Below are 10,681 nucleotides of genomic sequence, written 5' to 3' on the forward strand. Positions count from 1 at the left end.
CAAATGCAGGAATAGGTATTAAATGTGTGGGATTTATTACTCTCTGTGGTTTTCCAGTTACCTGACATTTATGATATGTCTGGCAAAATTCAACTACATCCTTGTACATTCCAGGTCAGTAAAAGTGTTTTTGTATTTTAGCTTGATTTTTTTCTCACTCACTTCATGTGCCACTCGCAACACCTCTGTTCTATAGTCCACTTGCAAAACGACTTGATGTACTTCTGCCCATTTGTCATCTTCCTGAATATGTGATGGTCTTCATTTCCTTATTAAGACATCAAATTTAAGTTATTAACATTCAGGATGCATTCAGATTTTTTTTGTGTGTGCCTTTTGATATAATTGCTTTAAAATTTCATCTTTCTGCTGTAACTCAGTTAATTTATCTGAGCTAAAGATGTCTGCTGTGTCATCTATCTGCTCCTCATTTGTATCAACCATCTGATCAAACAGGGTCTTTGTGAATTCCACTTCAACTTTCCTATCTGTACTCTTTGATCTCTCCTGTCGCAACTGTGACTTTGTGATCTCATTATCACACAGTGCTGCAATAGTTCAGTTGCCTGAGTTTCCACTGGCTTTTCAACCACATTAGGCAGCACTCCTAGCTGTATCATTAGCAAGGACAAATTGTATTCCTGGAGTTGAGAGTTTGTCCAGTACTCCTCCCAGGACTTCTGCATGCTTCACTAGATACTCTAACCTCACCTTACATAATTGAGTGAGCGCTTCTTGTATCACTGAATTCCCAATACTCGTACCTTTTTGGCAATAGTTCTTCAGAGGTACATATCTCTTCATCTTTCATTATCACAGATTGAGAGGATCCTGTATCTCTTAATATTGTAACCTCTTTACCTGCTGCTCCTGGCCTATGCGCATAAACTTCCGCATGTATATGGTTTAAATAGATGTGGCACTTCCTCCTCAACTAACCTCTGATTGGGTGCAGCTTTCTAGCCTCTACTGTACTTTCAGGTACCACTCCAACAGAATTCATTAGCTTATTCTGTTTTGCTACATCTGGCTTCGTAGTGCTTTTCCTAACCCCCCAACACTGTGATTTCATGTAGCCTACTTTATTGCATTGAAAACACCGGAGCTTTTTAACTTCTCTTTCCCCTTCAAGGGTTTCCTTTTTATCCTGTGATAAGTTATCCTTATGATCTTCACCGAGATCTACTTTTCCCTTTTCATGTGAGGATTTCTCTAATTTCTATTGCTCACTGATTAAAATTGACTTTGGAAGCCAAACTTTGATATATGGACCAACTCATAGTCATCAGGCATTTCAGCTGTTCATCTTGCCGTTTTAACTCCCTACTCCTCCACATGAGTTCTCGCTGCTTCAGGAAGTGAATTTTTGAACACCTCCAAAAGAATTGTCTCTCTAAGAGCATCATAGGTTTGCTGTATTTTTAATGCCCTTATCCACCTATCAAAATTACTTTGTTTGATCCTTTCAAACTCAATGTAGATTTGAGCAGGGTCCCTCCTTAGATTCCTGAAAAGTTGTCTGTAGGCTTCTGGCGCAAGCTCATATGCACTTAAGTTGGCTTTCTTCATCTCATCGTATGCTCCAGATACCTCCTCTGTTCATGATGCAAATACCTCACCAGCTCTACCTATATTTTGTTTAAATGAACAAACCCCACTTAGTCACTGGCCACCACATCTGTTTAGCCACCTTTTCAAATGAGATGATAAAGGCTTCTACATCCTTCTGATCCAGTTTAGGCAATGCTTGAATATATTTAAACACTTTCTCACCAGGCCTTTGGCTACTATGGGTTTGCTCATCCTCACTCTCTTCCTCACTAAGCTTTCCTTCAGCCATCATTTCCATCCTTTTACGCTGACTTTCCTGTCTAAGTGCCAATTTCTGAACTTCAAACTCCCTCTCTTTCTTCCTTTTTTCTCTAAACCTTTTCTTTCTCTTTTCTCTCTCTTTCTCCCTAATTTTAGTTTTGTTCTGCAAAAGCGATTTATTTTTTTTTAAACTCTTTCCTCTGCTTTTAATTGTAATTCAAACTGTTTCATTTCTGTTGCCCTTTCCTTGTCTTTTGCCTGTAACTCAAGCTGCTTCATTTTCAATTGAATTTTAGTCATCCTTAAAGATTCAGGAAATTAAAATGCCCAGCCACTGCTGTAATTATCTTCCTTTTACTCAAGGAAGGAGGCAGCTCCAGATTGTCTGCTAATTCCAGCAGCTTGGCCTTAATCACCTTTTGCAAAATCCCCAAAGTCACTTCTTCCACCCCCAGAAAACTCTTGGTGACTGAAAGAGCCATTGCTATCCCGAGCACTGTTGAAACCAACTGAAGTCAACACCCAGAACAAAAGACACAAACACCGACCACTCGCTACTTTTGAATCAACAAATGTAATCCCAATTTAGAACTATAGAACAAATCCTGGTGAGCCCCAATCTGTTATGGACCAGACCAGACACCTCCCCCCCCCCCCCCCACACACACACCACACCACCCCAAAACCCCAAGGAAATAGCCCGGACCCTATTTTAAGCAGGTGTACCAGAGAGTGGTAAGGGCGTGGAATGCCCTGCCTGCCAATGTCGTTAACTCAGCCACATTAGGGAGATTTAAACAATCCTTGGATAAGCACATGGATGATGATGGGATTGTCTAGGGGGATGGGCTTAGATTAGTTCACAGGTTGGCGCAACATCGAGGGCCAAAGGGCCTGTTCTGCGCTGTACTGTTCTCTGTTCTACGTTCTATGTACAGTGGATATTCCAGGAGGGACGCAACTGGCCCAATCCCTTAGTTTTGAACAAAACAGAATTTATTTGCTAGATTACTAAATGAAACACAAACACAAGAGAACCCCGCAGATAGAATAGCTTAACCTATCTGAAAACCAACAGATTATCCCAACTTAATGATGCCGTTCCAAATTCCTGCAACAATCCTCAAAAACACCCCTTGGCAAAAAAGGTAAAATCAACCACAGGTCTTATGGGAGAGAGAGAGAGAGAGAGCAGAGGAATTTACCTTCTTCCATGTATCTGTTTCTTGGATCAGCAGCCTCAAGCTGACTGCCTGCTTTCATCAAACAGCCAGACTGCTGAAGTAAAACCAAACCAAAGTAAATGCTGAATGCTGAGTTGGAAGAACTGGCCACTCCCCTTTTATTGTACAAGTGTTTTTTATAACTTGAAAGCTTTTTCTTGAGGCGGTATCTGTTAGCTATAATCAAATTGGACCTAAAACACTTCAAATGTAGACTTTTCGGAACCGCTGCTCTTATGACGTCTCTGAAAGTAAAGCCGAGGGACTGCATAATCTTGTTAAAGGAGCAGAATTGTCATACAGTGACCATCTGTGGAGAAAACTGATAATCTAATAGTGTGAATCTCCTGAAGAGCAGCTATCATCATTGGAGTGCTGTGCCAGTCACATATTTCCTTAACTGTGATCTGCATTTCTTGTCTGGTCTTCTGACGTGGTCCCTGAAATGGGGAGTTCCTTGGGGGATCTCTGGTGAAGCACAGCAGAGTCAAAGGAACACAGAACACTACGTCCACCTCCCTCCACTTTTTACAGTACTAGATGGTGAATGGAAAATTCAAACCTTTGAATGTTAGTGAGGGGGGAAAGGATGAATGAGTGAATGGATGAGCTGTAGTGCATAAGTGGTAGGTGAGATGGCAGCAGAGTGAGATGGCATGTGGGTGAGATGGCAGGTGGGTAAGGTGGTGGGTAGATAAGGTGACAGGAAGATAAGGTGACGGTGCATGACCTGGCAGGTGGGTGAGCTGGCAGATGGGTGAAGTTGCAGTTGGGTATGGTGGCAGATTGATGGAGTGGCAATTGGTTCTGGGATTGATCCATTAGTTGCTCTACCAATTTGCATAGGACCACACCCCTTGAGATTTTAATTTCATGAAGTTTCTCTTAGCTACCTTGTGACAAATGTCAGAATATTAATTATCTTCCTAATATCTTGCTGTGCTGTATATTATCTTTCTTGTACAAAAACATATAAATCCTTCTGAGAACCAACATTTTTTTTGACATGGCACTATTTGAAAATGATTGTTTTTCATTCTTCTGACAAGGTCTAAAACATCAGAGCATCTCAAAGTGTACTTGCGTCAACTACCTTTTCGTTCCTTCAGTTAACCCTCTGGGTTCCTTTGCAGATTCTTTCTATCTCACATAGCCTTGCCTCATTAGCAAAGTTGCTCCATTACACTCAGTCCCTTTGAATACTTCGTTAATATAGATTGTAAATTCCCCCAGCATTGATCTTTGTGGCACTCCACTAGTAACAAACTATCAACGTAAAAATGACTGTTCAGTCCTACACTTCATTTTTACATTTTAATTAAACCGCTGCTATATTGTCCCCATCCCACAAATCCTTTTTTTGTGCTACACAGCTCAGTGGGCAGCACACTGAAACTCAAACCCTGAATCATCACAAAATTTAAAGGATTTTTTCAATGTATGTGAAAATTTCCCAATTTACTGGATAGGCGCAGGCTTACAGAAAACATGGACCAAGTTTCTGTACTTAACAAGAATTCCAATTTATTACAAATAAATAGATTTCATCTATGGGTAAACAATCTTGAATCTTTTGGAGGTCTGAAAGTTTCACACCCATAAAATACTCATCCACCCAAGAGCCAATCACATAGCTGTTGGCAGGCAGATGGTCCTTGTCAACCACAGCTGGTCACACACCCACAAACAGCTACTTGTTGCTGGACGTTTCTCACTTTGTACACAGCACCTGGTGTCAGCCAGTTAGCAACTAGCCTCCCCCACTGTTTGCACAAAAAGCAGCAGTGTAAACATCAGTTACAATGAATTTTAGTAGCTTCTTTTTAATTTTTGCAGCAATCCCTTCCACATTCCTTGGTTTTAAAAGTGTCCTTTTCCCATTTCAGTTCAGAATAAAAAATACAGAAAAGTAAGAAAAGATCTTCACAGAACTCGACTGAATGTCTTTTGAAAGTCCAAATATACTACGTGAGAAACACAAGCAGGTGTCAACCATTGAGCCCCACAAGCCCACCCTTTCAATTAGATCAGGGCTGATTTGGTCAACTTCTCACCTCCTTTTACATGGCAGCTCCACATAGCCCTCAATCTCTTGAAATTTCAAAATCTATCAATATCTTTTTTAAATACTTAAAACAACTGAGCCTAACATTTCTCTAGAGTACAGAATTTCAGACATTCACTGCCTCCCGACAGAAAACATTTATTTGCATCTCAGTATTAAATGATTATCCTCTTATTCTGTAATTATATTCCCTAGTTTGAGATTCCACTACTAGAGGAACTGTTTTCTCAACACCAATCCTGTCACACATCTTCAGAATCTTCTCTGTTTCAATATGTTTGGATGGCAGGGTGGCTCAGTGGTTAGCACTGCTGCCTCATAGCACCGCTGCCTCATAGCACCAGGAACTTGGGTTTGGTTCCACCCTTGGGTGACTGTTTGTGTGGAGTTTGCACATTCTCCCCATGTCTGCACGGGTTTCCTCTGTGTGCTCCAGTTTCCTCCCACAGTCCAAAGATGTGCAGGTCAGGTGGATTAGTCATGGAAAATGCAGAGTTACAGAAATAGGCTAAGCTGGGTGCATCTGGGTGGGATGCTCTACAGCAGGTTAGTGTGGACTCGGTGGGCTGAATGGCCTGCTTTCACACTGTAGCAATCTGTTTCATCCCTCATGTTCTTAAACTGTAATGAATAAATCCCTAAGCTGTTTAACCATTCTTGATAAATCAATGGCCTAATCCCAGTAATCTGTTCAGTGAATCTCTTTTGAACTGCCTCCAATGCCAATATATCCTTTCTTAAATATGGGGATCATAATTGCACACAATGCTGCAGGTGTGGCCTCACTAAAGCTCTGTACAATAGTAACAAGACTCCCCTATTTTTAAACTCCAACTCCCTTGCAATGAAGGACAACATTCTATTTGCCCTTGTAATTGCTTCCTGCACCTGATTTCTAAATATTTGTGTTCCATTCACAAGAATGTCCAGGTTCATTGCACTGCACTTTTATGGAGTCTGTCTCTCCATTTAAATAATAACCTGCCTTTTGATTCTTCCACCCAAAGTGAACGTCTTCATATTTCATAAAATATATTTCATCTGCCAAGTTTTTACCCACTCACTGAAACTATCCTGTAGATTCCTGAAACTGTTATCACAACATGCGCTCTTACCTATTTTTGTGTCATCAGCAAATTTATATCCATTTCACTTTATCCCCTCCTCCAAGGCATTGATATAGATAGTGAATAATTAAGACCATAGGACTTGTGGCATTCCACTAGTTACATCTTTCAGAGCTGCAAAAAAACTCCTTAATCCTAACTGTTGTTCTTCTATGTATTAAATAATCCTCAATCTGTTCTAACACATTACAGCCAGTACTGTGAACTTCTGTCTGGTGCAATAACCTTTTACCTCTCTGAACTCGACAGAGGCTGGTATCCCATCACGAAGTCACCCTTTATCTACAAGTCGAAAGTCCTGATCCAGCTCCCTCAGAGGCAACTCTCAGAGTGAGCAGGATGTCTGACACTCCTGTTTATATCTATCAGCTGGGACTCTCTAACTGCACCAGATTAACAGCCCCAGTAGGGAAACATATATTCTATAAGGTCCACCTGGCTGACCTCATTCCAATTACGACAGTAACGCCTTGTCGAATGCCCTCCATCTAACAGATCCCCTTTATGAAGTCTGCTTGCTATATCCTCAAAAAGTTCCAGCATATACAATTCACATTTCACAAAAACTATGCTGAATTTGTTTGATTGTGCTCAGCTTCTCTAAATATTTGATTATTTGTTCCTTCATAAAAGTCTTTAGCAGTTTCCCAATGATAGGTATTAGTCTAACAGTCCTTTAGTTTCCCGTCTTTACCAGAGACATCATGTTGTTGGAACCTCTTGGAATCCAGTGGGTTATGAGATTTTTCAGTCATTGCCCTCCACTAATTTTGCAGTCACTTCCTTTAAAGCTCATGGAGGCAAGCATGGTAACTTGTCTGCTTTCAGTTCCATTAGTTTATCAAATAATTTGTCCCTTCTAATAGAGCTTATAATTCTCCCATTAGCAACTTTTTATTTGATGTCTTTGGGATGCTTATAGTGTCATCCACTTTGAAAACTGATGCAGAACATTGCTCTAAGTCATCCTCCATTTCTCTGTTCCCCATTATCATTTGTCCAGTCAAATCCTCCAAGAATTTCACTGTTACATTAGTATTCTCTTTTTTTTTATCTGCCAAAGCTCTTACTATTCAGAATCACAGCATGGAAACATACCCTTCGGTCCAATCTGTCCATGCTGATCAGCCTTCCCCTCTTCCTCTGGCATCTTGTTTCATACATGTGCCACCCTCTGTGTGAAAGCATTTTAAATCTTTCCCATCTCACTTAAAACTTATGCCCTCTAGTTTTGATCTCCTCCATCCCAAGGAAAATAATTAGCTATTCACCCTATCCATGCCACTCATGATTCTATAAAGTCTCCCATTAGCCTACGACACTACATGGAAAATAACCTCAGCCTATTCAGCGTCTCCTTATAGCACAAACCCTCCAAGCCTGGCAATGTCTTTGTAAGTCTCTTCTGAACTCTTTCAAGTTTCACAATATCCTTCCCATAGAAGGGGAGACCAGAATTGAATGCAGTATTCCAAAAGTGGCCTAACCAATGTCCTGTACAGCCACAATGTGACCTCCCAACTCAATGCACTGACCAATAAAGGGAAGCATGCCAAATGCTTTCTTCACTATCCTGTTGACCTGGGACTCCATTTTCAAGGAACTATGAACCTGCACTCCAAAGTCTATTTGTTCAGCAACACTCCCCAGGACCTTAACATTAAGTCCTGCCCTGATAATCCTTTCCAAAATGCAGCACATCACACTTATCTACATTAAACTCCATCTGCCACTCCTTGGCCTATTGACCCATCTGATCAAGGTCCTGTTGTATTTGCTGGCCACTACTCTTCCAGTTTTGGTGTCAACTACAAACTTACTAACCACATCTCCTACGTTCACACCTAAATCATTTATATAAATGTCGAAAAGTAGTGGACCCAGCACCAATCTTTGTGGCACACTGCTGGTCACAGGCCTCCAGTCTGAAAAGCAACCCTCTACCACCATCCTCTATCTTCTACCTTCGAACCAGTTCTGTGTCCAAATGGCTAGTTCTCCCTGTATTCCATGTGATCTAACCATGCTAACCAGTCTCCCATGGGGAACCTTGTCAAATGCCTTACTGAAGTCCATACAGATCATATATTTCTTGCCACTTTAATTTCATAATCAATTTGCTTCCTTTTCATTATCTTTATAGTCATTTGTTGTTGGTTTCTAAAAACCCAATCCTCTGAGCCTACTATCAGTTTTCACCCCTTTCTATACCTTAGGTTTTGTGGCGATATTCTCCAAGACCTCCTGTGTTAACAACGGGTAGTTCATTCTTCTTAGTGAGTCCTTCTTTTTGACTGGAATAAATTATTGCTGAGCATTATTAAATACCTGGTACATTTGTCATACACAAGTTCCCTTTCATAAAACCATGTTGACTCTGCCTTTTAAAATGCAGTTACGATTTCCTTAATAACGGATCTGATAATTTTCCTAATGGCTGATGTCAGGCTCACTGGTCTGTAGTTCTTTGCTGCCTGTCCCTCTCCTTTGTTATGTCTTACACCTTATCATCTTCTAGGGTGGATCAAAAATCTGGTGAATTTAGGAAAATCAAAATCATGTGACAATGCAGCAATTCTACAGAATCTTAAGAGGTAAACCATTGAACCCAGGGGATTTGTTTGTTTTCAGGGCCATGAATTTCTCCAATACTTCTGTTTTGTTAATATTAATCATATAAAATTTCTCACATGCATTAGATTCTTGGATCTCCATCACTTCTGGTACTTTTTGTCTGTGTTTTCTACTATGAAGACAACGTCCAAATGGCAGGATTTTCAGGCCCCTTTGAAATCAAGAATGGAGGTGAAGCAGCCTGGAATACACTGACATTGTCTGGCATTCTGGTTTTTCAGAGTCCCTCTCAATACTGCAAGGTCACTTCTGGGTGGATAGTTTGAGACCTGGATAAGCTGTCTGCCCCCACAAGATTGTCAGCCAAGAGGCACATTAAGAGTCTTGTCAATGTTAATTAAAGGAGCCCTACTGGGATTTTCCAGTCCTGCTCCAGTTTGCTGATGTGACATCAGGCTTCCTGTCTGAAGGCAGGTCCCTGATGGCATGCCGGGATGTCCACCCTCCAAGCAGACCTGCAGTCCTTCCTGCCAGTGTGTGAGTTTAGTGAAAGGCTGCCCAGGGGAGAAATCTCCATCCCAGCACACCATTGCTCCCATCCATTGCCCAGCCCCTATAGTCTAGCTACCTTTTCTATTTTCTGTTTGAATTTTTTAGTAATGTTAGCAGCACAGAACATTCATTTTGAAGTCTCTCCCCTGAGTTACATATCCTGTAGGTAGCTTGCTGATCTGCTGAAGTTGGATGGTCTCTGACTGGTTTTCCCACTATTGGATCTTTATTCCACCTTTAAATGGTTAGAGAATCTATCTCCAAGTTAGCAATGTTGCCCCAAACAAAATCCCAGCTCCTATTTCCCACCTGCTAGGTAGAGATTTAGCTCCATCCTATCCTACTCCATCCTTTCCATGCTGTCCCCCTCATTTCACTACCTTGCTAGCTTCTCCATTCTTCCTCCACATCCTGGGAGCATGATGTGATTCCCCAAGATAGAGAGCAAAAATTATCTCAATGAGGAAATATGCTCATGCCATGGCGTTTTTCCCTTCCCAATTCCCCTCTTCACCACCAAACTTCACCCCAAGAATCAATGTGTCTAAGAAGAGCTCTTTGACTTGGTGACAAATTACCCTCCTCTCATTTTTCTAGTTTTGGATTGACAAAAATCACTCTCAAAGTCAATGAGCAATTCTATCACATTAGAATGCCTTACTGTGAGTGAGAGAGATAAATTTCAGGTTGTCAGGTGTATGTTGATTTTAAGGAATATAGAGGGTCTTTCAAGAAATAGTTTTAAGCTAAGAAATTACTTTGAGTGTTGTAGCTGACCACAAAAGAAAAAGAGAAGCAGGAGGGGCTTTTCGCAATAAGCTCATAGTTTGTAGGTCCACTTTTTGGACTATCAAGATAGTAAAGGATGATCTCAGAGGTCAGACGGTTAGAGAAGAAAAGAGAAACTGGACAAAATAACAGGAAGGCTGTAATGAACAAGGACAGCCAAACAATGCAGATTTAAAGAAAAACAAGTGAGGTAATTAATAAGTATGATAGGCTTAGGCTTGGGTGCAGGGAATTATCAAATGAAAGAATAACAGGCACAAGTAATAATCAAATAAGGGGATAGAATGAAATAGACACTTATAATAAGTTTATTGCTCAGTGTAGAGGGGTCGAGAGACCCCTCATAAAAGTATAAAAGGCTCTGTATTTTACTGTCGGGTGTGACTCTCCTCGTATAGCCACCCATCTTTAAAGATGTTCGAATAAATATACTGCTTCGGAACTCTTTGACTAGGACTGAAAATTATTGATTAAGTGGGGTTCGTTTCTCACAGTGAGCTTCCAAATTTACCCTAATTTATGAGTCAAAGCAAGGTAAA

Source organism: Chiloscyllium plagiosum, chromosome 28, assembly GCF_004010195.1.
Source record: "Chiloscyllium plagiosum isolate BGI_BamShark_2017 chromosome 28, ASM401019v2, whole genome shotgun sequence".
NCBI lineage: Eukaryota > Metazoa > Chordata > Chondrichthyes > Orectolobiformes > Hemiscylliidae > Chiloscyllium > Chiloscyllium plagiosum.